General features: G+C 47.8%; 1 long non-coding RNA gene across 1 annotated transcript; it reads left to right on the top strand.

The window, feature by feature from the left end:
- Window positions 1–11,349: 11,349 nt before the first annotated feature.
- LOC123593003 lies at window positions 11,350–25,635 on the top strand. The gene is made up of 3 exons (XR_006710051.1): window positions 11,350–11,945; window positions 12,244–12,433; window positions 24,058–25,635. It is a non-coding gene; the product is annotated as an uncharacterized LOC123593003 (long non-coding RNA).
- Window positions 25,636–25,922: the final 287 nt, after the last annotated feature.

Below are 25,922 nucleotides of genomic sequence, written 5' to 3'. Positions count from 1 at the left end.
GTCTAAACCGATCCCAAGAACGTGCAACCATGGGGCGCCTGGGTGGCTCAGTCGGTTGAGTGTCTGACTCTTGATTTCGGCTCAGGTCGTGATCCTGCCAGGGTCGTGGGATTGAACCCCACCTCAGGCTCTGCACGGAGCACTGAGCATGGAACCTGCTCAAGATTCTCTCTCTCTCTCTCTCTCTCTCTCTCTCTCTCTCTCTGCCCCTCTCCCCCACTCACACTTTCTGTCTCTCCAAAAAAATTTTTTTTTCTTCAATTAAAAAAAATCCATGCCACCGTAGAATTTTAAGAAGATTCGCCGTCACTTTGAGATGCACAAATTAGGCTTTGAGAGCCCGGAAAGAGAGTGAAGAAACTAACGTGCAAGTTGGCTGAAAGGTGGTTTTTAGTGTTCAGGACCCTTCCTCCTGCTACTGGTGTCCACACAGAGCCTTCCCCGTGGGTAGCACAAGGGTGTACTTTGGCCACGGCACTAAATCCGACGTGACTGGGTGTCTGCATGACTGTTGCAGGTGAGGAATGGCCCAGCCTTCCCACTTGTAGATACGACACTTCCAAGTCTGGCTTTTACCTCGTTTCCAGGCTCTGAGGTACCGTATCTCCACACTGCTCACCCCGGGAGACCCACGGCATTTTGTAACAGGGAGTTCCTTCTGGGCTCCGGAGGAGGCGTTTCCCTTTCCTTCAGGTCGAGGCCTCCAGGACCTTTCAGACTCCACTGGCCTGACCATCACTCTTTTCTCAACAGCTGAACTGTGCTGTAATTGACTCCCGTAAAATTCACCCATTCTGGGTGTACAATTCAGTGACGTTTAGTAAATGTGCTAAGCGTGCGGGCTTCACCCGAATCTAACTTCGGAACATTTCTATCCCCTCGCAAAGATCCTTCCTGCACGTCAGCCCTGGGCTCTCTGGTTTTTGTCTCCACGGATTCGCCTTGGCCGGACATTTAGACGGAATTAGACAGTATGTGGCATTTTGCTTCTGGCTTCTTTCGCCGAACAATGTTCTTGCGGTCCATCCGTGTCGTGGGGCGTGTCAGAAGTTCGCTTTATGGCTGCGTAGGATTCCACCGTACGGATAGGCCACGTTGGTTTAGCCACTCCTCTGTCGGTGGGTGTTTAGATTTCTCCAGCTTCTGGGTATTATGAATAGTGCTGCTGTGAACATTTGTACATGTTCCTATGTGGACATAGGTTTTCACTTCTGTCAGGTAGACTCCTAGGGGTGGAATTGCTGGGTCGTACGGTCAATCAGCGATCTTTCTAAGAAATTTCCCAAACTGTTCTCAGAAGCAGTGGCACCATTTTGCTTCCCCGCCAGCAATGATAGAGGACTCCAGTTTCTTTCTTTCTTTTTTTTTTTTAATTGTTTTAAATCTTTATTTATCTTTGAGATAGAGACAGAGTGGGAGGTGGGGGCAGAGAGAGAGGGAGACCCAGAACCCGAAACAGGCTCCAGGCTCTGAGCGGTCAGCACAGAGCCCGACGCGGGGCTCGAACTCACCGACCGCGAGATCACGGCCTGAGCCGAAGTCGGGCGCTCCACCGACGGAGCCACCCAGGCGCCCCGACAAATGCTTCTTGAGTGTGTGCAGTTGGCTGGATTCCGTGATGAACAAGACAGGGAACGTTCCCACTTTCTCAAGAGGAAGGTTATTGTGCCAGAAATACTGTGAAAACAGGCTGTTTCCCCCCACCCTCACCCCCACCCCCACCCCCGCCGGGGTAGCACAATTGCCATTCAGTGATGCCTTGGGCAGAAGCCAGCTGTGGCCACCGGAGGAGGGTCCCTCAGGTGTAATTAGATCAGGTCCCTGCCTTTGCCAGCGACAAAGGACAGAAACTTGCCTCACTGTCATGAGCACACTGGCGACTTGGTGCCCACTGTTTTCAGGGCTTGTGAGGACTATAGATTCCTGGGGTCTTTCTGTGGACGACCCGCTTTCATCTAGAGACCCCAGCGTTTCCTGGATCTCAGAAGACATTGGCAGGGCCCTGGAGCCCTGCAGGTCCCCCGCCTCCAGACCTGCCTGTGAACGTGGTGGGGAAACCACATGTTTATTTTCACTAACCTCTGAGTGAAATGTAGCGTTTCCTCTTATCATAAACGTAGGGAAAACCCAAAGAGGTGTTCATCGCTCTCAGGGCTGGCTGCTGGTGGAAATCGCTTATTCTTCTGAACCCCTGTGGTTGTGACAGATGGCCCCGCGTTTGGTTTCGATCCTCAGTCCTCCAAGATCGTACCCCTGATCAGAACTGCTGCAAAATCTTGTTCCCGAGTGAATACAGGAGCACACACACCACATCCTAACTTTGCTTTTAAAAATACTGCATAGCGGCGCCTGGGGGGGCTCAGCCGGTTAAGCGTCCGACTTGGGCTCAGGTCATGATCTCACGGTTTGTGGGTTTGAGCCCTGCATCAGGCTCTGTGCTGACGGCTTGAGCCCCGTGTTGGGGTCTGTGCTGTCCGCGCGGAGCCCGCTTCGGTTCCTGTCTCCCTTTCTCTCTGCTCCTCCCCCGCTCGTGCTTTCTGTCTGAAAAATAAATAAAAACATCCAAAGCAAAGGTTTTTTTTTTTTTTTTTTTCAACGTTTATTTATTTTTGGGACAGAGAGAGACAGAGCATGAACAGGGGAGGGGCAGAGAGAGAGAGAGGGAGACACAGAATCGGAAACAGGCTCCAGGCTCTGAGCCATCCGCCCAGAGCCCGACGCGGGGCTCGAACTCACGGACCGCGAGATCGTGACCTGGCTGAAGTCGGACGCTTAACCGACTGCGCCACCCAGGCGCCCCTCAAAATTGTTGCTTTTTCACATCTCCTGTGCTCACAGGCCCCTACAATACACTAGGTGTTCTCTCTGTGCCCCACCGTCCCCAGAGGGAGCAGAGGGGCCTCGGGCTCCTGGAGGCTCTGGGAGCAAGGCCATCATCTCACCCGGAGAACCAGGCCCTCCCTTTCCTTCCGGGGACATGTTCTTCGAGTTTTAATGATTATCCAATAAGGCTGAGTTTCTAGCGACTTCAGATTGCTCTCAGGGTGGATTTCATTAGCATAAGAGAAATGTCCCATGCCTTTCTTACAAGCTTACGGCGCTCCCTTCATGAAGTGCAGGGAGCGGTCTGATGAGAGCTGGTGATGATGCAGGTCCTATCAATATGCGTGTCCATCACACTAGGTGTGTTCTCTTAATAAATTTCATTAGCTTGGTTATACCTTGGGGGCATTTTTTTGCAGAAACAGTTGCGTAGAAACCTGATATGTGCAAGGAAATGAGAGTGCTTAGTGGCAAACTCCGCTCTTGACACGCTGGAGGGAACACTGTTCCCTGGAACAGCAGGCGCGGATCTCATTGTGAGTGAAACGTTCCGTCCGATGTCCGTCCAATGGATTGGGCCACAGAAACCACACAAGACCCTCTCCAAACTGACCCCAGGCGAGATCATTAGATTAGCGTGGTGACCAATGCTGGTGGCAGCCTGCCGTGCTGGGGGTCGTGCGAAGAACCAGGGAGATCCAGCAGATGGGTTCAGAAGCAAAGTACATTCTCGAATGCCCATGGTATTCCGTTGTCTGAGGAAAACCCAGCAGCACGAGGGGAGACCCCTTGGCGACAGTGGGCAGTTTACACGATCTGGTCTTTACTCGCCGAATGTGCCTCTAAGATACACTGTGACCAAGAATTCTCTGAAAAGGTTTGTGCTCAAAGTTCCTTTCCTTGTGACCCGCGGTGGCTTTTTCACTCACTTTAACTGGAAACAAAACCATGCGGGTATAGCAACCGGGCGCCCGCTAATACAAGACGGAATAACCAGAATAACAGAAACTGAGAAATGTGCCGTATTAACTACATCTATCCCTACAAACCGTGAATTTCTAATTCACAAGGTTGGGGTTTTGGAATCATAGGGAGTGGCAAAGAGAAACCGGTGGTAAGCAGTTTTGATTTTTTTAATGGGGACGAGAAGCCAGGCTTACCCCACAGGGTTAGCTGCCTAGGAGTGTGGTGTATTTTCAGCTGAGCCGGAACTAGTTTTGGGGGGGGGGGGGAGGGAAGGAGAGGCTGGGGGCGGGGAGGGTGTCCTCAGCCTTTTGGGGCAGTCAGGGGTCTCCAAAGCACTGACTGAGATGCAGTTCTGACAAATGCCACTAGAGGCCACTAGAAAATAAACTTGAATTAATTCGCTGAGCTCCCTCTCTGTCTCTTTTCCTAGAAATAATTTTAGTTCACAGCCAGAAAAAAAGGGCAGGGTGGCTGTTTGATGCACCATCAAGTGTGCTGGGGCATAAATAGAAGTCAGTGGAGAGAAGTGTGTTCCAGGCGCCTTTCCATCCAGAGGTCAGTTCCCTCCTGCAGAGGTGGGTTGACAAGAGTTGAAAGTCCCCAAGACAGAAGCCTCCCCCAGGGCTGGGGTGACACCTGGGCTTTGCTGGGCAGATTCTGTACATTTGGAGCCAGAAGGGGATCTCCGGAGGGAGCACGTTCCTCCTAAGAGGTTGCCCAAGAGAAATTAAAAGATGGGTCTGCCTGCAGCATCGTGCAGGAATGTGCATAGTGGCTTTAGTCCTAGTGTCCAAGCATGGGAAACCTCCCAGTGTCCATCGGCAGGTGAATGGAAAACCAGCTATGGCACACCCAAGGAAGGGAACACTACTCGGCCATAAAAGTAACACACACACATACACACACACACGCACACACACTGGTGGGTCTCGAAAACATCAGAGAGAAGGAGACCACACAGAAAACGTTGCCTACGGTACGACTCCGTGTCAAGTTCTGGAACAGGAAACGGGAATCTGTAGTGGTAAGAGGCATCTCCAGGGTTGTCTGAGACTTCCAGGAGGGACGGAAATATCTTGCAGTTTGAACGTGGAGATGGTTACAAGAGTACACAGTTTTCAAAATTCACCACGTTAGACACTTTAAGTGGGTGCAAATTATACACTTCAAGTGACACCTTGAAAAGGTAGTGCTTTTTATTTTAAAATACAAAGCACCCTTCTCATGTTCTTAAATGCAGATGCCAATGCCTGCCAATCACAGAATTTCAAAAGGCCGGTCTGTTTACATTCTCACGTAATCAAAAAATTTTTTTTGCTCCGTCGTGTAGATGGAAAGACCGTTTCCGCCTCAGGCTTGGAGAGAGGAGTGAGAGTCGGGTCGCGAGGGGCAGGCCAGCCTCTGGACATAGGAGGTGGTGACCCCGGCTTCAACCACCACGTGACTGCAAGTGGATGAGACTCCCAAGGCCAGTCTGCCCCTAATTTAGGGCAACACGGGCGAGTATGGCGGCTGCAACCACTATGGGACAGCATCGGAGGATGAAAATGACCAGATGAGGTGTTTGGCTTTGGCCAGGCTGGGCTTGCTCTTGACTGACGTGGGAGGGGCGGCAGGGTGCCCCGTTCCACCCCTTGGGACCCTCCGTGTGGGTCTGCTGCAGGGCCATACCACGTGCCCTGGGGACCCGCTCCGGAGACTCCCTGTCTCTGTTGAGGTGACCACACACAGGCCGCCCACATGAGCAGGGGCGCCGGGCTGAGACCGTGAGCCGGGGAGGTTGGAGCTGGTGGGTTGACCCCCTGCAGATCGACTCTCCCCAGGTCCTACAACTCACCCATGTGTGACGACAGTCCCCTGATTGTGCACGGGCCCAGCAGTGCCCCCTCGGTCTCTCACTCTGTCACACTGGCTCTCCCTCAGTCCTGGTCTCCCCAGTTTGTCCCACTCTGCTTTCTAGGGCACCCAGTGTAGATAGACGCCCGTAGGATGTTCAGCCAGAGATGCTGACCAAGGCCAGCAGGTGTGCAAGCTTGGAATTCTGGGTAAGTTTGGGAGCCTTCAGCACCTTGTTAGCATTCCAAGCCCTGACACTGGACGAGATGTCACCCAAGGAGTGAGCGTTGATTAAAAGCAGAAGAAGCAAGAGACGAGAGCTGGGGAGCCCTCTGCTGGTGGGGCCTGGAGGCGAGGTACGTCCAGGGAGGCTGGAGGAGGGCTGAGAGAACAGCCATGGCCACGCTCTTGCTGAGGTCACCAGCGGTCCTCAGCACCTGCATGCACTTCACGAGGGACAGCCATTCAGGTCTCTACAAGAGACACCTGGGTGGGGAGACAGAGGGCTCCAGAGCAAAGGGGAAGAGAGAAATGAATGACAACCATTGTGGGCCACCCTTGAAAAAGTGTCACTGTCCTGGGAGCCAAGTTCAATGCCGCTCTGATTCTCTTGTTACATTATAACCATCTGGTGTTTTCTGTCTTTTCGTTTAGGATTTGTGTCCTTCTTCTAATTCAGCAATTTCATCAGGCTGTTGCCAAGTGTATTGGCTTGCTAGAGCAGTCATGACAAAGGCCCACAGATGGGCCGGCTTCCCCAACCTGGAGGCTGCGAGTCTGAGGTCAAGGACAGTCAGTAAGGTTGGTTCTTTCTGAAGGCCGTGAGGGAGGGATCTGTGCCAGGCTCTCTCCTCGGCTTGGACAGGTATCTTCAGGAGTCCTCACATTTTCTTGCCTCTACTTGTGTCTGTCTCTATGTCCAAATTTCCCCTTTTTATTAGGACACCAGTCATCTTGGATTAGGACCACCCCCCGCCCCAACACCCGCACTCCTTGTCTTAACTAATTACATCTGTGACAGCCTTATTCCCTAACAAGGTCACATTCTGAGACTGAGGGAGTTAAGACTTTAGCAAATTTGGGGAGGGGGAGCGCAATTCAACCCATGACCCCAAGCACGTGTCCCTTTAAATATACTCGATTGGCCAGTCTGCGGGTCTGATTCTTCACGTAGATCATGTCGGTTGTGTTTGCTTACGGATCTCTTCTCTGTGCTTCTATGGCTACGCGTCCCGTCTGCTTGGGTCTGTGCTCGAGGGCTCCTATCTTTCTCCTTGTGGTTTCCCTCTTTGTGTCGTTGCTCTGCATTCCAAGGTTTTCTTCTACTTGGTCTCCCGGAGACAATCTGAACAAAGACCATCCTGTTGTTCGTTTCACGTATTGAAGTTTGAAAAGCATGTATTTACTTCTACAAAGTCATTTTATGCTTTTGGTGCAGCTCCTTGAGAATTCTTACTAGTGCTTGGATAACATTCTCATCTAAGTCTTCCAGTCCCATCTGCCCCCGTGGGAGGCACCGATTTGACGTTTGCCATCTGGGCCTTCCTTCCTCTGGTGGCTGGGACGTTTGCGGTGAGCCTCTCCTATCTCCCCTCTTGTACGTCCATGGCTCTGCGCATCATCAATCATCAGCAAAAGCTACAAAACCTCTTAAGTACCGATAAACCCGAGTGGGGTGGGAAGCAAAGAGGTTTCTGGTCTCGTTGGATGACGGCTGACAAACCCAGAGAGGTGAGCGGCGTGCTGGCGATGGTTATGTGGGCGTCAAGGTCTGCGGCCGCCAGACAAAACCAGTTCTCAGCTTGGACACCCTCACGGTGGGAGACTTGTCTTCCCTTCAAGGCTTTGTCTCTGGGGCTTGTACAGCTTCACACGCCCCTGAATGGATGTGGAACGAGACATAGGTTCAAGGTTGACCAGGTCGTCTGTGACAGTGAAATACACGCTCCCTGGGCAGATCTTTCTCCGAGCACGTTTCCAGACACGGGGACTTCAGGAAGACATCGAGGTGTGATTAGAGCAGGGATAACGTGCTAATAAATTTCGTGGCCCTCAGTGAGGCCAGGTCAGCTCGTTCCTCTGGTCACGGATGGCTGTGCATACCACCTGGACAAACACCGAACTGCTTTCTGCCCGGGGTGGCTCCTCTGTGACCCACCTGCATCGCTGTCAGAGGTGTGGGCGAAGCCCTTTGCCTTCGAGTCAGAGCCTTTCTGGCCAGGTCTCCTTCCACAGCAGCTCCTCAAACTGCCACAGAGGCTCTCCCGAATCTGCTCTCTGCTCCCCAGCCAGCCCTGTGTCACCTGCACGCAGGCGATCCCCTGGAGGAGAGAAAATGGTGATGAGCCTCCCGGGACCCGGGGTCCTGCCGTCAGGTGGCTCCTTGCTCAGACGTGCTGTAGACCCCAAAGGGCACGGGGCTGCTGGATGTATGGTTTTTATTTTTAGTTTTTAATTTTTTCTAAGTGTATTTATCTATTTTGAGAGAGCGAGAGCACAAGCAGGGGAGGGGTAGAGAGAGAGAGGAGAGAGAGAGAATCTCAAGCAGGCTCCACGCTGTCAGCACAGAGCCCGACACGGGGTTTGAACCCACAAGCCACGGGCTCGTGACCGGAGCCGAAATCAAGACTCGGACGCCTAACCGACTGAGCCACCTGGGCGCCCCTGGACGTGTGGCTTTTAAAACAGTGGCAGATATCATGGCAACGGAGAAACGAGAACCTGCTGTGAAACCACGAGTTGGCTTTTCGAATAGAGTGGCTGACGCGAGCCTCTCGTGTCTTCTTCTTAGAATTAGAGGGCCCCGGGGCTGCTTCCTGAAGTCCTTCTCCAGAGTGAATGCCGTACCTTTCTGCAGCCCACGGGGGCTCTGGTCTGTGTGCTGTGCATGAGAAAATGTATGGCTTAACTGCTTCTTGTCCTTCAACTTTGTCTGACCGCCAGCCCAGAGCCGGAGAACTCAGTCAATGAAAACAAAGCCAAACAAGGGGAGAAGTAAACGAGCACTGAGCTCTCTGAGGGTCCCCCAGCGGGGAGAGTCAGGTCTCTAGGCCACTCCCTGGCCAGCCGGGCAGGGGAGCGGCCCCCATGCAGGTCCCTCCCGGGACCGGGCAGTTGCTGAGATGTGACCCTCCCCGTGCTGTCCTCTGCTGGCTGAGCTCCCAGGGCTGTGGATTCCTGGCCTCGGCCTCGGGTCTCAAGGCAAGGCAAGCTCCCTCCTCTGTGCTGCTGGTTCCCCAGCCGCCATCCCACCTCGTACCGGCTTTCTCCTGATCGGACCCACGGCCCCAGATCCCCCCAGCTCCTTGCTCTGCAGTGTCTGAGCCCCGAGAGAGCTGAGACAGTGAAGTCAGAGAAGAGCTCAACTGGCCAGCTTCCTTGAACAGTTTCAGGGGACAGTTGCTGGCTGTCACCATGGCACCTGTTTCCCCCGTCGCCTTTCTGACGTCCCCGAGTTTCAGTTTGGGAATGCCTATGGCCTTAGCAGGGGCTGGCTCTGCGCTTGACTTCGGGTCCGGGCACAGTGGTGGCGGTGGAATCAGCTGGGGACCAGTCAGCTGAAGGGCTTACCAGAAGTGCTGGACAAAGTCTCTGCCTCTGTTCCCTTCTCTGGGCGTGATCTGTGAAATGTGGGGCTCCCGCGGCTGCTGGCCAGAATTTGGGGATCACAGTAGAAGCCGTTTTAGGTTGACTTCGCAGCGTGAAGACAGAGCTAAACCCCAAAGGAAGCGGCTCTTGGTGAACTGGTAAGCCCAGATCCAATGTTTCATGCCCATACTCACACATCCGAGTGCCTTCTGGATGTTTCCGCCTGCACGGCGCACTGGCTCATCAAACTCACAAATCTTTCACGGAAAGACATATCTTTTTACCTAAAACTCATTTTCCTCCCGGTTTCCTGTTTCAGAGAAACCCAGTTCTGCTCCCTCCATGCAAGCCACGTCACCTCTTACAAGGGGGACACCAGCAGCCTCCGAGCCCCCTGCCCCCAACCCTGCAGGACCGAGCTTCTCATCCATTCTAGAGGTCCGACTCAATTTCCTAAACTGTACATTGGATTACCTCCCCTTCTCTGTGTAAGGCCCTTGGGATACAGGCAAACACCCCAGCCTATCTTACACCAAGACCGCACCTAAGCTGATATCTCTTGGGGTGCCAAGAGCCTTGTCTCGAAATGACCTCAAGGTTTCCCTCTGGGTCACTGGCTGGACCTCTGGGTGAGCTAGGTGGGATCAAGGCCTCCCCGTCTCCCAGCAGGACCGCCTAGACCTTCACTGGCTCCAAGATTCCCAGGTGGGGCAGCCGGCTTTCCCAGAAAAGTTCCAGGGAGCAAGGTTCCTCCCCAGGATGAGAGCCCACGGAGGGCCCTGGCCCCATGTCTCTCCCTGGGGCCGGACCAGGGCCTTCTCACCTCTTTTGGATCCCTGCATTTCCCCCTCTGTATCTTGGGCTTTAGAGGAACACACGGCACTGTCTCGGCATCCGGAGAAATCAGTCCGTCACACAGACAGTGTCATTTTGTGCTGGACTGCAGGCCACAACTTTGGCCACCAACCCACGTGGGTGAAATGGTATCTTGCTAACGGTTTTCATTTGCACTTTTAATTTGGTTCTAATTTGCGTTTCCCTGATTACTAGAGAGGTTGAACGCCTTTTCATATTTCCCGGCCACCTGGTTTTCTTTTTCGTGGAGTCTTTTCTAGCTCTTGACTGTTTCTGTTGAGCGGCTTGCCATTTTCTTACCGTCTTATAGGGGTTCTTTACGTATTTTTGGATATTAATCCTTAGTTGGCCAGATAAATGAAATATATATTTTCCAATAGATCTCTGGCTTTGACTTTGTTTATAGTCTCTGCCTCACAAAACTTTTTATTCTTAACACAGTCAAGTTTTTTATATTTTTAACATAATTTAAAATATAACATTACATCTATAACATAATCAAGTTTTTTATATATTTAACCCAATCAACATTTACACTATGCATTGTGTCTTGCTCAGCAGTTTCTTCCTTATCCTGGTGTTCCACAAGGAGCTGCCTGTATTTCCTTCCAAAAATTTCAGTTTGCTTTCACAGATAGGTCTTTAATCCATTTAGAATACACCGTGGTGTGTGTGTGTGTGTGTGTGTGTGTGTGTGTGTGTGCATGCGTGGTGTAAGGTAGGAAAACAAAGGTGCGATTTTTCTGTAGGACAGTCAATTGTCCTTGAGTGGATGGTTCTCTACTAATGAAATGCCACTTCTGGGAGCGGCTGGGTGGCTCAGTCGGTTGAGCGTCCGACTTTGGCTCAGGTCATGATCTCGCGTTCCGTGAGTTCGAGCCCCGCGTCGGGCTCTGTGCTGACAGCTCAGAGCCTGGAGCCTGTTTCCGATTCTGTGTCTCCCTCTCTCTCTCTCTGACCCTCCCCCGTTCATGCTCTGTCTCTCTCTGTCTCAAAAATAAATAAACGTTAAAAAAGAAAACAGAAAAAAAAAAAGAAATGCCACTTCTGGATAACATATGAAGTCTGTTTCTAGACTATTTTCTCCACTGGTTCATTTGTCTAGCCATATTTTAAAAACAAATGCTTCTAAGGATGCCTGGGTGGCTCAGTCGGTTAAGCGTCCGACTCTTGGTTTCTATTCAGGTCATGATCTTACGGTTTAGTGAGTTCGAGTCCTGCATCGGGCTCTGCACCGACAGTGTGGAGTCTGCTTGGGATTCTCTCTCTCTCCCTCTCTCTGTGCCCCTCTCCCACTGGTACTGTCTCTGTCTCTCAAAATAAATAAAAACTTTTAAAAAATGCTTCGTTAAAACCAATAATACTCTGTTTTTAAGGTTCCATTTGCATGTTGAATGCCGCCCACACATGACAGCAGGTTGGGAAATTACACTCTTGTGCCACAATCAATTAGCTCTCATTTCTCAGTCTCGTTCATCTGGGTTGTGGAGAGGAGCAGGGACATCATCTTTTGGTGAGGCTCTGAGTTGCTTGTGAGGTCACAGGACCACAGGACCAGCGCCGTTTTCCCTCACCACCGACAGTGATCCCAGGAGGCACCGGATGCTCGGAAGTGGCCCTTCTAGGCAATCAGTCAGCGACTATTTGATTGATCAGCAGTTTACTTTTATCTGCCAAATGAGATTTTTTTCTTCCTTAAAACCTAAAGGGTGGCAACGCCAGTCTTAAGGAATTTTGTCGTCCCGTTACCTGTTCATTTCCTTTTCTTTCAGAAACCCTCAGCATTTTCTTAGTCCTGAAACTTAAGCTTGCAAGCTCCTGGACCGTTGAGAAGTATTCCCCTTCTCCAGAATTGTCGTGGGAATCATTGCCGCGAGGTATATGGCACATCTTGGATCCCTTCTCTTTTCTTTTCTTTCTTTTTCTTTTTTTAGAGCTGTTTTATTTTCTGAAATCAGATGTACTTGGCAAACAGTTGCTGCTTCTCCTTTTCCTACTTGGTATGCTTTGGGAACGAGGTGTGGACAGACCCTCAGGCGTCTGCCCGCCTGTGCTCATACCTCCGAAGGGTCCCCTCTTTCAGAGTGTGGCTTGCTTATGCCGATGCAAATGGTCAAGGGGTTGGCCTGTTACTCTGTGGTCAGAGCGTGTTATTAAAGACTCTGTTGCCGGCAGGCTTGCCCTCCTGTCTCCGCTGCTGGCCTTGGAGAAGGAGACTGCCATGAATCCTACGGCCGCAGGAGCACCCCCAACCAAGCCTCTGACGGGAACCCAACCCCGGTGGGCACCCCTGTTACCGCCTCTCTGACCTCAGACAAGGACCCAGCTCAGAGCGCCTGGACTTCTGGCCCAGAGACACTGGGAGGTAATAAGTGTGTGTCATTTTAAGCCTGTCTGTAGTGACGTGGTGATTGTTATGTAGCAACAGAAACTAATACATTAACCTGCAGATAATTTCTGAAAGTCACTCCCTGGCTAATGCGTATGCTGTCGGTTGGAATGTTCCAACCAATTCCACTGAGTTTGTATTTACCCAGATAAGAGATACGAGAGTGTTTATATGAACTCTCTCCCAGCATAACAGTGCTTCAGAATCACGTAACGTTTTCCAAATTTCCCCGCCTGTGAGTCGGGGCTCCGGAGCCGGTGGCTTTGCAGAGGGAAGGGGCCAGCGAGCGCCTGGTGCCCAGTAGGCCCCAGAAATCCTTGTGGAATCAGTAGGTAAATGAACAGAGGGCTGTCACCACCTTCTTCTTATTACTGTAATTCTCCGTCTCGGGCTCTGTGATGTGTCCTGTGCGTCATCTTCTGAATCACTGAAATAGTCTCGTCAGGCAAGGGGAGTCACTCCCTTTTTACGAGCGGGGAAGCAGAGGTTCCGAGAGGCTGGTGATCGCCCCAGATCAAACATTGAGTGGCAGATCGAGCTCGGGGTCAAGGCTTCCCCACTGGAAACACCGGAACACGCACACATGCACACGCGCGCGCGCACACACACACACACACGTCTATGTCCGTGTATAAATTTTGAGTACAACTCTCTTTTATCTATCCCGATCACTCCCCTGGGAAGGGACTCGGGTTTGGGAGCTGGGCGAGCCCCGCCGCCTGTGACGGCCGCCGCGGCCTGTAGGTGGCGCTCGAGGGCTTGTCACCCGCGGCTTCAGCGCTGTTCCTTAGAAATGTGTATTGACTCCCGGCATCCTTGGCTCTTGGGAGAGCTGATTTTCTCACAATTCATAGAGATGGGTGGGCCCATTATGGCCGATTCTTCATCTGTGAATTATTTAGTGCGAAGAGAAGTGCTTGCACACGCTTAATTTCCAATCACGATCGGATGCCTCCGTGCAAACCGCTAGGAGGGAGCGAGGGGAGCAGAAAGGTCCTTCACAAATCTGCAGTTTTCCTCCCGAGCGAAGGTAACCAGGGACGGGGTTCGCATTTACAGAGTGCTTACTCTGTGACTTCAAATGACTTGCCTCGCCTCGTTAATCTCGCGGCATCCTTAGGAGGCAGGTACTGGTATTAGTCCTCTCACAAAGAAGAGGGAGCAGATCGAGAGAGTGGAAATATCCTAAGGGAAGGGAAGGACGGGGTAGCGCGTGGTCCCAGACTGGCCGCGTCCCCACACCTAGTCCTCAAAGGCTACGAGGAGCCAAAGACCCCCTTGGATGACCTCCCCCACCTTGTTTCTGCGTGTTTCCTTTTCATTGTGGACAAGAGCCAGCCACAGAGTCATGGACGTGAGCTCAAGCCTCATTTTGGACAGTGTGATCTAAGCAACACTGTGTCGCGGGGTCCCTGTGGCACAGATGTCCACACCCTGTGGCCACATCTCTCCCTGTTGTAGGAGGAAGGTGGGTGCAGAGCAGGGGTGAGGGGCACCTGGGAGGCAGGTGCTGGTGCCCTTGGGGGACCACGCGATACGTTAGGTGGGCATGGGGGAAGACAGGGACCGGGAAGGCGTCACGGAGATCCCTGCTGTTGAAAATAATTTCTATGCCATTTAAAGGATCACCCTTGGAAATATTAGACGAAACAGGATCCAACTGAACAGCACGAGCCAATAGGATGTGAGATGTGAGTTGCTCTATTTTAGGTCAAGGCCACCATAAAAAGACGGGAACTCTGGCTTTCATAGAGCTCCATGAAAAAGGGTTGGATAGGAGGAGGAGAGCCAAAGACCAATCCTTCCTGCAAAGTTCAGGGGACAGAGACCGCCTCTCCTAATTCATCCACTTCGGTAAGTTCGGGCTGCCGGCAAGGCTGGGCCGGCCAGCCTTCCCCAGGGAGTCTCAGAAGTCCTGTCAGTCAGCGCTGGCACGTTCAGAAATGCACCAGGGTTTCTCATGGAGTCTTTCTCATTAAATCCACGTGTTTGCCAGAGCTAATACAGGTCACACTGAAATGATGAGACAAACGCTACGCATTGAATTACGCTAATTTAGTTGTCACAAAACCATAAGCTGTCATTTGCAGGATGAAGAAACCCGTATTGAGGCAGCGAGGACTTGGCGATTAGCTCGTTAGGCGTGGGGCCAGAGGCCTGACCCTGAAGTCTTCGTCAAGTGTCTGGATCTGATGTGTTGTGTCCCAGGCCCGAGCATTCTCCTGTGAAACCTCGGACTGTCGATCACATACCCCGAAGAGTCTAAGTGACACTGTCGAGTTGGCTTCAAACCCAGAGTTCGTGGACTGACTCAACCAGGAGGATGCTTTTTTAGCCTCACAGATGTGGCTCCCAAAGGGACTTCCAGGGACTTTTCCAGAACGGGTGCCTTAGCACTGCTTTCTCCCAGAGCCCTTCCACATGTTTTTGTCTCCATAACACATGACGGGGGCCGACACCCATCGTTTATCTAGCAGATGGGAGGCGAGGACTGTGTCACCGGTGTTCGGTTCGCATTTAGAGAGTGCTCAATCAGTGCGGATGAGTGAAAATTTGAGATGAGTTTGATAACGTGGCCCAAAGGATAAATGGACCTCATTTTCTTCTGTTCCTGGGCCTGGAGGGCTCTTCCATATGTTTATTAGGATATAGGAGGCAGTGACTTATTGAAACTCACGAATGGAATGGTACAAACATAGGAGAATCTTTAAGACCCTTTATTCTGCTGATTTTCTGGAAGCACACAGAAACTTCTAGACTTTTTTTTTATTACTCATCAAATATCTTGTGGGTGTACGTGTAATAATGAGCCAGGCAGCTGTGCTCAGGGCTGGGAATGCAGCAATCAAGGGACCAGGGACTGTGTTTTCTGGAGCCCATCAACCCCACAGGGAGGCAGCGACTTAACCAACACTGAGTGGAGGGAAACCAAGAGTAGAAGAAGGCAGCAGGAGGTAGACCAGTAGTCTGGAGTGGGAACAGGCCTCTCCAGAAGGATCAAGACTTACCCAGGTGGCTTTGGGCCAGCCCCAGGTGGAGATTCCCAGGAAGGAATGAGAAAGGCGGGGTGGGGGGGGGCGGGGAGGGAGATCTGAAAAAAGATGAACAAGGCCAAGGGGAGCACAGCCCAGAAGGCAGGTCTGGTGAGGGGGGCGGAGAGACTCGGAAGGCCTCCAGAGCCCCTGCCAGCCCCGCCAGCATCACTCTCAGCAGCAGGAAGCGTCTGGTAAGCTTAGAGGCTCCCTAACGCAGCATGACCTGGGCACACGCTCGTGCCCGCAGGAGCTAGGAGGTTTGCAGCCTTATATTGTCCACGAGAGCATGCCCGGGGAAGGGCGCCTTCTCTATCTGCCTCATCTCAGGTTCACAAATGACTCGCTTCGCGTTCTATTGTTTGTCTATAATTTAAATTCATAGAAACAAACTTTCCACAGCTTCACCGCTGAGGTGGCGTAACACCATGTGTCACTTTGCTAGGGACGCCACAACGAAGTGCCACCGACTGGCGGCTTACACGACAGAAATGTATTTCCTGCAGTGACAGAGGCTGGAGGTCCGAGATCAAGGTGTCGTTTCTCCTGAGGCCCCTCTCCTGGGCTGCCGACGGCCACCTTCTCCCATGTCCTCACGTGGTCGTCCCATGGTGCCCATTTGTGTCTTAGTCTCCTGTTCTCATAAGGACAGCAGTCATCCTGGATGACGGCCCACCACGTGGCCTCCTTTTAACCTAATTACCTCAGGAAAGATCCAATCTCCAAATATAATCACATTCCAAGGTCCTAAGGGTTAGGGCGTCAACATAGGAATTTGAGGGCCAGGGATAATTCAGCCTGTAACACCCCACTTAAGTAAAATGCTTCTTCCAAGATGTTACCGCCAAAGAATTTTAAGAAGCAAAGAAGCTAACGAATTTTCTCTTGGGACACTGGAAGCTCAACCAGTCAAATTTAATTAAATTCATTTGCCAGTAAGTGAGTGCCTCATACACAATGTACTTCCTCTAGAGGAAAGCCTATTGTCACCTAATCTTCGTAATTGAATCACAAAGCATTCCTCTTCCTCCCCCCTCCCCCCTCCCCCCCCCCCCCCCCCCCCATCAAGTCCTTTTATCCCTTTTGAGTAAGGAAAGAAGAGGGCTCTTCTGGGCCTGTCTACAATTTATCTTTACACAAAAAGAAATGGAATCAGGCATCGTAGAGTCAGGCCTTGTTACATGACAATGTCAAACGAAGACCTTCTCGGGCCGACTCTGCCCTACCTGTGTACACATCCTGCCACGTTCTCGGTGTCCCCGAAATGGAACGTGTGTTTCGAGACAAGGAGAAGTTAGGGGAGCCATCATAGTATATTTGTGAGGATAAGGGTGTTGTTACTTAAAAAGCCTTCAGTGATTGTTATTGAATTTAAAAGGCCCACTTTGTCTTAACTACCGCTTTTTCCGATTTCGCTGTGATTTGCCTCATACTCGCTTACATAAAAATTACTCTCCAGACCAGAAATTCTTTATTCCGACATCTGTCCAAAAATGTTCCTTCTGCAACTTGCAGTCGTAACTCCTTGTTTTAATACCACCACCTCCTTCTTCCTGCTGTCACATTCTTGCAGAAATGGCAAGTGAAAAGAAAACATTCCCTCCTGGGAGCCCAGGAAATGCAATGTAATTCTCTGTCGAGTGATTTGCTATATTTATATAACCAGGAGAAAACAAACACAGACATGTACTACACTCAGGAAACTCCTGTTTGCTCTATTTTTAAAATTTTTGGTCTGCTTTCTCGAGGAGAGCCAGCTAAAGCCAGGGTTTATAGATTCTTTATCAACATGGACAGGCCAGGCAATGGTTGTCTTAAAGATTTCTCATTTAAAAGCAGCGACATAAGCTAGTAGACCAAACGCCCAGTTAGCGTGGTACATCCTGTAGGAGTTCATAGCCCTACCACTAGGGTGGAAACCTGGGAAAAGCTGAATTTTTATAATAGAGTAGCGTGATGTGCTAGAAAAACAGAAGTCACTGAAGAGGACAGACCTGTTGAGGCAGAACTTTATGATCAACCGGTTACATGTGAAGTGAAACTCTTCTGATCTTGGAACCTTCATTAAGTATACAGGGCTGATATGTGAACCTAAGATTTTCAGGCATTCTGATATGAGACCCTGGATTATTTACGATTTAGTTACTGAATATTCTACACGCCTGGGTCACAGAGTCACCTTACATTTAATCTAATCCCAATGGGGATTTTAAGAGAGAAGTCAACAAGTTTATCCCAAATAGTCTCTGAAAGAGCAAAACATAATAGCCAATATAATTTTGAAAAATAAAGATGAGGAGTGCCTGGGTGGCTCAGTCGGTTGAGCGTCCGACTTCGGCTCAGGTCATGATCTCGCAGTTCGTGGGTTCCAGCCCCGCATCGGGCTCTGTGCTGACAGCCTGGCGCCTGAAGCCTGCTTCAGATTCTGTGTCTCCCTCTCTCTCTGCTCCTCCCCCGCTCACACTCTCTCTCTCATTAAAAATAAATACACATTAGAAAAAAGAAAAAAAAAAAAGAAAAAGAAAGATGAATGGAGATTGCTTTTCTTTAACAGAAGGAGAACATGCTGTAGTGACTTGTGCTGGGGAAATGAAGAAGGTGTGCATTTCCCTACACTTCCCAATAAATACAACTAAAAACCTTAGAACTTATATATAAAACAACTATAGGATATATATACTCTGATTGGCAGACAGCAGAAGCAGACTGTTTAGGGACCTTGGAACCCGAGAATGACATGATGGTGAATTCCCTGGGTTTTCTCTTTGGCCTCGTATACCTCAGACTGGATAATGGAGAAGCCAGCAACCTAAAAACGCCCATGTGCACAAGACAGAAAAACGTTCCCAGAAACGTCTCCTTCCTACAGAGGACCAGGAAAGGAGCAGCACAGCAAGACAGAACTGTCAGATAGTAACCACTTTGTTCAGACCAAGCACCACAGGAAAGGCTGTGGCCCCAGAGCCATACTCACAGCTGGCAGAGAGGGGAGCCTAGATGTCCACTGTTGACAGGTCAACAAGACGCTCCAACTTCCCACTGGGACGGGGTCAGAGAAGGCAGAGTGAGGAACCGGGACTTTCATTCACACTGGGTGGCCATGAGCCCGTCTCCCACATCCTGTGGTGGCAGTGCAGATCAGATGGGGAGGTTAGACTTCCACCCCCACTCAGGGTGCCCCTACGTCTTCTCACAGGAGTGACATCAGAAGAGGCCTAGTGGAGAATTGGGGTGTTCACCACCAATCAGTAGTCAGAAGGTCACCTTCCCTGCAGAATCAATGGAGGCCTCTTCTCAGCCAGGAGGGTACCATGAGAGGCCTAATTGGGATCATGAAATCCTGCCCCTGCCCAACAGTAACAAGGAACCCCTCCCTTCCCAGAGTCCATGGAGATCAAGAAAAAAAACCTGGAATTCCGTCCCACCTGGTGGTAATGTGATACTGCATCCTTTACTTCACCCACCAGAGTGGTGTCAGAAGAAGCCTTCTAAAACGCTGGTTTCAACAAGATGTCTTATAACATCAAGGTCCAGGTCTCAATCAAAACCTCTTGGCAAACAAGAAGCAGGAGGATCTGAACTTAAATGACAAAAGACAATCAATAGACACCAACACCAAAGGGCACGTGTGTGGAATTGGATGACAAAGATTTTAAAGCAGACATCATAAGAGTGTTCCAACAAGCAATCACCAACACTCTTGAAGTGAATGGAAAAGTAGGAGTCTCAGCGAAGAAATGGATGATATGGAGAACCAAATGGAAATTTCAGAACTAAACATACAATGACCAAAATAAGACACTCACCTGATGGGCTTACCAAAAGAATAGAGAGGAAAGAGGAAAGAGACTCGAAGATAAAATGATAGGAGTTAGCTAGCCTCAACAACAGAGAGAAAGCAGACTAAGAATAACAATGAAAGGAGACTTACAGACATGTGGGGCTTTAACAAAATATCTAACACTCATGTCATTTGATCCCAGAAGAGGAGAAAGACAGTGGGATTGAAAAAGTATTCAGATAAATAATGGCTTAAAAAAAATACCCATATTTAGCAAAAAGCATAAACCTACAGATTAACAAAACTAAGTGAACGTTAAGTCTGATAAACTCAAAAGAAGTCCACTCAAGAACATGTAACAGTCATATGTCCCAAAATGAAAGACAATGAAAGAATCTTAATGGTAGCCAGGGAGAAATGACACATTACCTATTAGGGAAAACAATTTAAATGATGGTGGATTTCTCACCTGACAACATGGAGTCCAGGAAGAAGGGGCAAATTGTTTGATGTGCTGAAAAGAAAAAAAAGTCTAAACCCAAGAATTCTATATCCAGCAAAAATATCCTTCAGTAATAAAGATGAAATAAAGGTAGTCTTAGGTGAAAGATTGGAAGTTATTTCTCCCATTCTTACCTGAAAATAATGGCTAAAGGAAGTACTCTAAACAGAAAAAAATAATAAGAGAAAAAATCTCAGGACATCAAGAAGGAAGGGAAAACACAGTAGAGCAAAATAATGGATAAAGACAGTAGACTTTCCTTCTCTTTTTGGGTTTTCTAAATTATATTTGATGGCCAAAGCAAAAATTACAGGGTTCTCAAAGTATGTAGAGGAAATATTTTAATCAACTGTATTATTCACTATGAAGGGTAAAGGGGTATAAAAGGAGGTAATTTTTCCTCACCTTGCTTGAACTGGTAAAATGTCAACACCAACAGACTTTATAAGTTTCGAATATATAATATAATGCCTAGAGCAACCACTAAAAAAGCAATAGAGACAGTCAAAATTGTTGTAAACAAAGAGAGATGAATTCTAGGAAAGGTCAAGAAACCCAAGAAAGGCAGGAAAAAGAAAACAGAGAAATTTAAAAAGGGAAGAAAAGCTTGAAAAATAAAATGGCTGACTTAAGTCTTAATGTGTCAATAGTTAATTTAATGAAAATGTCCTAGATGTACCAATTAAAAGACAGAGATCAGCAGAATGGATTAAAAAAACATGACTCAAGTTTATCTATTGCCTACAAAAACTCATTTCGAATATAATGATACTCATTGGTTGAAAGTAAAAGGATGGAAAAGATATACCATACAAATATTGATCAGAAGAAAGCTGGAGTGGCCATATTAATATCAGATAAAATAGACCGTAGAGCAAAGAAAATTGCCAGGGCTAGAAAGAAACATTACATACGATGACAGAGTCACCTCACAAAGAAACAGCAATTCCAAAGGTGAGTGAACCAGAGCGCTGCCAAATATGTTGAGCAGAAATGGATAAGACTGGAAGGAGAAAGACAAATCCACACTGGGGACTTCCACACTGGTCTCTCAATAGCAGAGAACACTCCACTGAATGATGGCAGGATTGCTTCTTTTCAAGAGCCCACAGAACAGACACCAAGACAGATGGACGGCAACCTGGGCTATAACGTAAACTCCACAAACGTAAAAGAATTGAAGTGTGTTTTCTGACCACGGTAAGATTAAAGTGGAAACAACCGGAAGATAACTAGAAAATTCTCTCTTGGAGATACTTTTCTCCAAGTGTTTCTCCAAACACTTGGAATCTAAACAGCTCGCTTCCAAATAATCCGCGGGTCAAAAAGGGAGTCTCAGAGGAATAAAGAAACAAAAACAGAAACACCGAACTAAATGAAAATGAAACACATCTTGCCGACATGTGTGGGACACGACTGTCCCGCTAAATGTCTGCAGCGAAAGAGAGTAAAATTCTCCAGTGAGTAATAGAAACCAGAAAATGAAGAGCAAAAACTAACCGAAACAAGAAGGAAGGAAATGATACAGAGAAGGGCAGAAATAGAGGACATTGTGGACAGAGAAACAATACAGAAAATCAATGCAACAAAAGGCTGGTTCTTTGAAAAGGTCAATGAGATTGACAAATCTCTGGCAAGACTGACAAAGAAAAAAAGAGAAGACACAAATTACTGATATCAGGAGTGAAACAGAGGATACCGTGACAGACCCTACAGACATGAGAAGGGTAATAAGGAAATACCGTGAACAATTGTGCCCACATAAGTTTGACAACTTACATGAAATGGACCAATTCCTTAGGAAATAAGCTGCCACAGTTCACCTAATGTGAAATAGATCATCTGCAGCCATTTAACGATGAAAACAATTAAAAGTGTCATTAAAAAGCTCCTGAAAAAGAAATCTCCAGACCCAGATGGTTTCACCGGAGAGTTATTCGAGTATTTAAAGAAGAATGATCACTAATTCTACAGAATATCTTCCAGAAAATAAAAGCAAAGGAAACATTTTCACCTCGTCCTATGAAGCAAATATTACGCTGATAGCAAAACAAGACAAAGATAGTACAAAAGAGAAAGAAAATCTAGAGTAGTATCTTCATAAAGATGCAAAAGCTCTTAATATTAGCAAATAGAATTCACCAACGTGTGACAAGAACTACCCATCATGTCCAAAATAGGCAAGAATGCTAGAAAACTAAAAATCAATCCATGTAATCCATGATATTCCCATGCTCAAGAAAGGTCACACGACTCCATCAATCGATAAAGAAAAGAAGCGTTTGAAAAATTCAGCACTAATTTATGAGAAAAATCTCTGAAGAAAACTGGGAGTGGTGGGGAACCTCCTTAGCTTGACAAAAGATATGTAGAAAAAACCCCACAGCGAAAACCATCGACAACAGTGGGTGTTTTCACAATGATCGGGAACGATGCAGTTGCAAGAGATAGTTTTTTCAACAGGTGATGTTGAATTGGGTATCCACGGGCAAAACACTCAAAAAAGAACCTCCACCTATATTTCACCCTTCATGCCAAAACGGACACAAAATTGAGCATCGATTTAAAAACGAAACCGTGTTTAGAAAAACGGAATAGGAAAATACATCTTTTGGGACCTAGGGCTGGGTGAAGCATTTTTAGTTATGACATCAAAAACATGTTGTATGTTAAAAAAAAAATTCAAGAAGTAGACTTCCTCGAAAATGAAAACTTTTGTTCTACAACGTACCCTGTTAAGAACATGGAAAGACAAAGGGATGAAGAAATACTTGCAAGCCACATATCTGACACAGGACTCATATTTAAAATGATAAATTCTCGTGCTCGCTTCGGCAGCACGTATAGTAAAATGATAAATTCTCAGAAATCAAAGCTGAAAAAAATAATCGGGTCACAAAATGGGCCAAAGGCATGAAGACAATATATGGAGAGTGAACAAGTTCTTAAAAAGATATTGAATACCATTAGCTTAATTCTCATTGGGGAAATGCAAATTAAGACCTTGACGGGATATCATTATACATCTATTAGAACGAAAATGTAAAAAATAGTGATAATCCCAAATTCTGATGCGGAAGCAGAGACACGGGATCTCTCACATATTGCTGGTGGGGATGTGACACGTGACAGCCACTCTGGCAGAGAGTTGCAGTTTCGCAAAAAACGAAATCGTACGTGTACCAAAGAAACTCAGCAGTTGTACTCTTGAACATTTATCTCAGATCAATGCAAACTTATGTTCCCATAAAAACCCGTAAATAATTGTTTCCAGCAGCTGTACTTGTAATAGCCCCAAAGTGGAAACAACCGCGGTGTCCCTAAACAGATGAACGGTCAAGCAAAGTGTGATACGTTGAACGTGGAGTAGACTGTTGATACACACAGCGGCTGGGCTGGGTCTCAAGGGCGTTACGCCGAGCAGTAAAAGCCAATACCAAAGGTCACGTACTGTATGATTCCATTTATACACCATTCTTGGAAAAACAAAATTATAGAGATAGAAAACAGATTAGTGGTTGCCAGGAACCAGTTAAGGATGATGGGGACAGGTGTGTGTGTGCGGGGGAGGGAGGGAGGGGGATGCATAACTACAAAGGGTGTCACAGGCAAGATCTGTGTGATGATGGGCTATTTTTGTATCCCGGTTGTAGTTGTTGTGACACAAATTTGCACCTGTGATAACATGGCATGGAACCATACACACACAGGGTACGATGTCAACTTCCTAGTTTTGAAGTTGCGTTATAATCATGTAAGATGGAACTACCGGGAGAAATGGGAAGGAAACACAGGCTCTCTCTCTACTGTCTTTGATCTATAATTGTATTTTTTTTTAAAGTTCCCCAAATGACAGAATCCAAAGTTATACCAATTAAAACCATGTGGTAGGGACCAAAGGATCAACAGAAGGGAGTCCAGCAACTCAAACACGTAAATATGGACATTTGGTACATGATAAGCGTCGCATTTCAAATCAGTTTGGAAAATATGGATTATTTGAGAAAATTGGCAATCTAAAACAAAACAAGTGAGATCTCTATGCCAAGTCGTAAGTCAATTCCAGAAAGCTTCAAGAACTAAAATCTAATTCTCAGTGGCAGAAAACATAGATACTTTTTATAATATTCTGTTGGAAGAGTCTTTCAGAGCACGATGTCGAATTGGAAGCCCGGAGGACCACAGACTTCATACTTAGTAAGCCATACCGTAAAGAAACCAGCAAGACCTGTGTGAATACTTTTGGAATGACAATGAGTAACAAATCAAATACTCCTATTAACAGGAAAGAGCTCGTGTAACTGAAACACAGACCAAGGAAATGAACAGAGAAGAGGAAAACCAAGATGTTCAACAATATCTGGAAAGAAACGCAGCCTTACCAATAACCGACGAAACACAAGTTAAATTAAAATTTAATTTAAATTTAAGTTTAAATTAAAGATTAACCGGATTAATTGATTGAAGCTAGTGACGGAGCCCTCCGTTCTGAGGATATGAGGACGCGGACGCTCATGCACACAGTTCACAGGCTGGGTCACTATTTGTGTAGAAATGCAAATATGACCCTTGGATCCAGCGGGCTAGATTGTAGAAATCGACCTCATAGAAGTACCCAGGCAGGAAGCGTCAACGTACGTGAAGGGAAGTTATTCGAAGCATTGTTTATAATTGTCCAAAATGTGAACCACGTTCCTATCTTTAACTCAGTAGTAAATTGGTTAAGTAAAGTACGGTACTTCCCTATATTGGAACATTGAGCAGATTTAAAAAACAGTGAACCAGAACTGTATGTGCTATAAACACTTAAAAATGTGGAAGGGTAGCCGTTCAAATGAAATTTGAATATTAGACAACAAAGGGTAAAGAGCTTTATTATATATAGCTTCTACTATATATATTGGCAATCATATATGCTTATATCCATACATATCTATGTCAATATATAAAAAATACTTTTGTATATTCATAGAAGATTTATAAAAGGATACACAAGAAATTGATAAAACTTCCTAGAAAGAACAGTGGAATGGGGGAATTGGAGGGAGATGATTTCTTACTAAAGTGATACGGTTGTCTTTCTAAACAATGTCAAACGACCCTACAGATTCGTAACGAACACCAGGCTTATGTGTGTGTTAAAGGTCTCCAGTTAAAGGCAATTTAAAAAGGAGAAACCACCGCTGAAGAAACAAAACGAAAGGGAAGAAAGCATGGATTAGCCAACTCAAGTAGCCACATAAGCACAGACATACTTACCTTCCTCGTTTGTGATTCTTATGAACACAATACCGTAGACCTTTCATGATATTTCCAAGGTAATAGACCATCTGTGCTGACTTAGGGGACAGCAGGCCAGGTTCTGGGGGACTGCCCAGCATGCAGCCTTTGTCAGTACTTTGGGTATCTCTCTTTCACGTTAACAAGCAGCGGTGTTTTCTTTGTGGAATTAAACTCCGCGAAAATCTCTTTGCAAGCAGATTTGCGTCTTGATGACAATCTGTGGATGACTTGGGCTGAGGCACGCCGATGGAGTGTGTGGATCTCCGGGGAAACTTCCAGCAGATACGCATCAGTGCAGCCACATTCTTCCAGCCTTCACAGCCGTCAGGGCGGTGTCTGACCGTCCTGACAGCCGCCTGCCTCCAGCTGAAGGCGCACGGCGCCTGCGTGTGCCTTTCGCGGCAGTTCATGGGTTACGATCACGCTCCCGCCTGCCTCAGTTTCTCTGGTGGGTTCCTGAAGACACAGGAACTTTACCTCTTCTTGTAAAAATGTTTTAAATAGTTTTTTTTAAGTTTATTTATTTTGAAAAGAGAGTGCAAGCAGGGTAGAGGCTGAGAGAGAGAGAAGAGAGAGAAGAGAGAGAATCCCAAGCAGGCTCTGAGCTGTCTGCCCAGAGACCTGAGCCCAAGGCAGGTCAGGTGGCTTAACCGACTGAGCCACCCAGGCGCCCCAGGAAGTTTGCTTCTGAGGGATGCGGGGCTTATTCTGTTCGCCCTCCTTTCTCCAAAGATCCTTCCTGGCTTTGTCCAAGGGGGATCATAATGGGCAGAAGAAGGAAGCAGTCTAACCTATGGTAGAGAACACAGCATTTGGAGTTAGAGCTCCATCTAAATCCCGGTGCTACTCTTTACAAGTACTGTGTAA

This window comes from Leopardus geoffroyi, chromosome D4, assembly GCF_018350155.1.
Source record: "Leopardus geoffroyi isolate Oge1 chromosome D4, O.geoffroyi_Oge1_pat1.0, whole genome shotgun sequence".
Taxonomy (NCBI): Eukaryota; Metazoa; Chordata; class Mammalia; order Carnivora; family Felidae; genus Leopardus; species Leopardus geoffroyi.
Note: the sequence above shows the minus strand (reverse complement) of the source record. Positions and strands in the feature narration are given on the sequence as shown.